Source organism: Lactuca saligna, chromosome 5 (assembly GCF_052625555.1).
Source record: "Lactuca saligna cultivar CGN05327 chromosome 5, ASM5262555v1, whole genome shotgun sequence".
NCBI classification, from domain to species: domain Eukaryota; kingdom Viridiplantae; phylum Streptophyta; class Magnoliopsida; order Asterales; family Asteraceae; genus Lactuca; species Lactuca saligna.
In genome coordinates, this window is record NC_136421.1 from 7,978,402 (window position 1) to 7,983,212 (window position 4,811).

The 4,811-nt window shown below is 42.1% G+C and overlaps 1 non-coding gene across 1 annotated transcript; it reads right to left on the minus strand.

Annotated features, from left to right (window-relative positions):
• Nucleotides 1-1,025: 1,025 nt before the first annotated feature.
• Nucleotides 1,026-1,132, minus strand: LOC144999117 (small nucleolar RNA R71). The gene has a single exon (XR_013660638.1). It is a non-coding gene; the product is annotated as a small nucleolar RNA R71 (small nucleolar RNA).
• Nucleotides 1,133-4,811: the final 3,679 nt, after the last annotated feature.

Here is a 4,811-nt window from a genome sequence, read left to right on the forward strand (position 1 = left end):
GTAAGGATTCATGTCAATCTTCGTTTGGGTGATAGATTTCATGAATTTATGGTTTCTTCTCTTCTTTTGGTAAGAGATCTAGAGTATGTGATGCCCCCTTGTGTCTATATCTTCAGATCTGGACCTTGAGAGGTCCAAAGAGTCCCTATTCCCTAGCTTTATGCAGTCCTTTATGAGTTTGGAGCTAAGGATATCATTTTAAGGGTTATTTCTCCATTTATGGCTATTTGTGGGTGATATGTGCATAATTAGTTAATTATTTAGTATACATTTTCAATCATTTTTAATAAATTATGTGAATAATGTGGACAAAAGGTACTTAAAATGGTTTGAATTTTGTTTTTCAGTCCAAAAGACATGCTTGGGAGTAAAAGGGAGCAAGGGAAAGCAATTGAAGACTAAAGGATGAAAATAAGAGACAAAAGACCATCTACTTGGCGAGTTCAAGTACACCAAAAAAGTCGACTTTGTCCAACTTGAAGACCGTTTTTGGGAAAAAGAAGAGCAGTAAATCAGGAGCATCCAGTGCCTCTTTGATAATCGAAGATCCAATTCAAGAAGATATCGGGTACGAGACCGAGGAAGAAGAGGAGCCTACATACGAGCACGAAACCAAGTCCGAGGAAGAGTTAGCTTTCACAATGGCTAACATTGATGAAATCCCCATGGGAGAATGGAAGAAGAGGATGCACGACGACAATGGCCCGGTACTTGTGCAACCCGCAATTCCCGTGACTGCTACCTTCGAGCTAAAGGGTCATATCCTAGCTTCACTCAAAGAAATACCTTTTTATGGGAAAGATCATGAAGATGCCTACAAGCATTTGGATGAAGTCAATGATGTAGCTGATTACTTCAATATTCCAAATGTAACACGCGAGACTCAACTACTTTGTATGCTTCCGGTAACATTCAAGGGTACTGCCAAAGACTGGCTCAAGTCACTTCCCCCCGGATCAGTCACTACCTGGGCCAAGATGAAGGAAGAATTCATTGATCACTTTTGCCCACCTTCTAGGATAGACAAGTTGAAGAAGGCCATTGCAAACTTTGAACAACAAGCTGGAGAGTCGCTATATGAAGCATGGGAGAGGTACAAGAGCTTGCTAAGAAATTGCCCCCACCATGATCTAAACAGCCAGCAAGAAGTCTCCATCTTCTATGATGGAGTCAATGTCACAACTAGGTAGTTACTAGACTCGCAAGGCCCACTTACAAAGAAGCCGCCCCCGGTGATTAAAGAATTGATTGAAGAATTCTCTAAACACTCTAGAGAATACCATAACCCTAGACATGATGTCACTAGGGGAGCCGCTTATGCTGCTACTGAAGAATTATCCGCGGTCATGGATATGCTAAAAACCATGGATAGGAGAATGGATAAAATGGATCAAACGATCCATGCTATTCGGGTGGGTTGTGAAAACTGCAATGGGCCTCACCTCACTAGAGACTGCGATTTAGATGAGAATGGAAACAAGAAGGCGCAAGCGTGTTACTCGAGTGGAGACCGATATGATGAAGATTGGTGCAAACAAAAGAAAGAGTGGCTCCCTTATGACGAGTACAAGAAAGCCAAGGAGGAGAAGTATAGAAAAAAAGGGAGAGGGGTCTACCAAAAGGAGGAGCCGGTGCAAGAAAGGAAACCGAGCTTGGAAGATATGCTCACTAAATTTGTAGCTGCTTCAGAAAAAAAAGGCATAGTGATCATGATGCTACAATTAAAGAAACAAGAACCATGCTCAGGAACCAGCAAGCATCTATCCACAATATAGAAACACAGCTTGGGCAACTTGCTCAACAACTTAACCAAAGGTCACCGGGCGAACTTCCTAGCAAAACTGAAAATAACCCACGAGGCGCGCACATAAACATTGTCACAACAAGAAGTGGGAAGATAATCACTCCCCTCGCACCTATTCGCACTGAAGCACCCAAGGATTCATAGAAGGATGAGGCAGAAAAGCAAGCAGAAAACCAAAATTTACAATCTGACAGTCCTACTCGCCGAGTACCTCCTATGGACTCGGCGAGTACACCATCAAAAACCAATGAGAAGGTTCCTGAAAAGCCTTACCAGCCTCCAATTCCATACCCAGCCCGAGCTAAGAAAGAGAAACAGGAAGAAGAGTATCAGAAGTTTCTAGACCACATCAAGACTCTTCAAATCAACATATCCTTCATTGAAGCCGTCATGCAAATGCCTAAATATGCAAAGTTCCTTAAGGAAATTCTCACCAATAAAAGAAAGATGGAAGAAGTGAAGAAGGTAGTGCTCAATGAAAACTGCTCCGCTGCGATGCTAAATAAGCTATCAAAGAAGAAGGGTGATCCGGGGAGCTTGACTTTACCTTGCCAATTTGGCAACTTGGCTGCTATTCATGCCTTAGCTGATTCTGGAGCAAGTGTGAACCTAATGCCATACTCATTCTTTAAGAAGCTGGACCTCCCGGAGCCAAGGCCAATTCGTATGGCAATACATTTGGCAAACAAGACAGTCACCTTCCCAAGAGGCATATGCGAAGACTTACTAGTGAAAGTGGATAAATTTGTCTTTCTTGCTGATTTCATCATTCTAGACATGGAGGCAGATCCACAAGTTCCAATCATCCTTGGAAGGCCCTTCCTCAACACGGCCAATGCTATAGTAGACATGAGAGACTCAAAGCTCACCTTGCAGGTCGGAGACGATTCAGTGACATTCGGGGTGGACCAAGCTATGAAGTATTCTAGGAGCAGTGACGACACGACATTCTCAATAGATATGCTTGACGAACTATTGGAGGAAGACATACCTGAAGATTCCAACAAGTTTACAACTTTAGATGAAGCATTTGATCCAGAAAAAGATTTAATGGAAATTGAAAGACTGTTGGAAGAAGCAGAGTATAAAGAGCTAATGAAGCAATCTGATAGTCCTACTCGCCGAGTAGGACCGATCTACTCACCGAGTACCTCTGAAGAAAAGTCAGAATTCGTGAATGCAGCCACCAACTCGCCGAGTACCTTACCTGCACTCGGCGAGTCCATCACTCAGAACCAACGCACAAAGCTCAAAACGTTACCTGACCATTTGGAGTATGCTTTTCTGGAAGAAGGTAATCAAAAGCCAGTAATCATAGCCTCTGATCTGTCCAAGTCTGAAAAGGAGGAGCTCGTGCAAGTGTTGAAGAAGCGGAAACAGGCCATAGCATGGAGCATCACTGACATCAAGGGAATAAGCCCATCCTATTTCTCTCACAAGATCAATCTAGAAGAAGGATCAAAGCCGGTGGTACAACACCAAAGAAGGTTGAACCCGAACATGCAAGAAGTAGTCAAGAAGGAAGTGGTCAAACTCTTAGATGTAGGAATCATTTACTCCATTTCCGATAGCCCATGGGTGAGTCCGGTCCAAGTGGTGCCCAAGAAAGGAGGGATGACGGTCATAACCAACGAAAAAAATGAGCTAATCCCGACACGAACGGTAACCGGTTGGAGAGTGTGCATCGATTATCGAAAGCTAAACGATGCCACTCGTAAAGACCATTTTCCCTTACCTTTTATTGATCAAATGTTAGAAAGACTATCGGGCCATAGCTATTATTGCTTTCTAGATGGATTTTCGGGTTATTTTCAAATACCCATAGACCCAATGGACCAAGAAAAGACCACATTCACTTGCCCAAGTGGGACTTTTGCCTATAGACGCATGCCTTTTGGGCTATGCAATGCACCTGCGACTTTTCAAAGGTGTATGACAGCTATATTCCACGATATGGTGGAAAAATTCATGGAAGTTTTTATAGATGAATTTTCCGTTTTCGGATCTTCTTTCCATGACTGTCTCACAAATCTTGACTCAATGCTTGCTAGGTGTGAAAAAACCGACTTGGTCCTCAATTGGGAAAAATGTCACTTCATGGTCAAGGAGGGTATAGTTTTGGGCCACAAAGTTTCCAAAAAGGGAATTGAAGTGGATCGGGCAAAGATTGACACCATTGCCAAATTACCCCCACCAACTAATGTAAAGGGCATTAGGAGTTTTCTAGGACACGCGGGTTTTTACCGGCGTTTCATAAAAGATTTTTCCAAAATAACTAGACCTCTAACACAATTACTACTAAAAGATGCACCATTTAACTTTACTAAAGAGTGTTTAGAGGCATTTGAATTTTTAAAGGAAAAATTAACTAATGCCCCAATCATTATTGCACCAAATTGGAACTTACCCTTTGAGATTATGTGTGATGCTAGTGACTATGCATTAGGAGCTGTCCTTGGTCAAAGGGTTGATAAACACTTTAAACCCATATATTATGCTAGCAAGACTTTAAACCTAACCCAAGAAAACTACACCACCACTGAAAAAGAGTTGTTAGCTGTAGTATATGCTTTTGACAAATTTCGCCCTTACTTGGTTTTATCTAAAACTACTATTTTTACTGACCACTCGGCTATCAAGTATTTGTTTTCCAAACAGGATGCTAAGCCTAGACTGATACGATGGGTGCTACTTCTTCAAGAATTCGACATAGAGATATGAAAAAAGAAGGGAATGGAGAACGTAGCAGCTGACCACTTGTCAAGGTTGGAGAACCCGCAATTGCAAGGAGATAAAGATGGAAACGACTTTCCGGACGAATACATTATGGTGTCAGTGGGAGAAGAGCCATGGTTTGCAGACATAGCTAATTATTTAGCTACAAAATACATCCCGAAGGACTATAGTAGTCAACAAAAGAAGAAATTCTTTGCTGAAATAAAATATTACTTTTGGGACGACCCATACCTCTTCCGGAGCTGTGCGGATGGTATCATACGAAGATGTG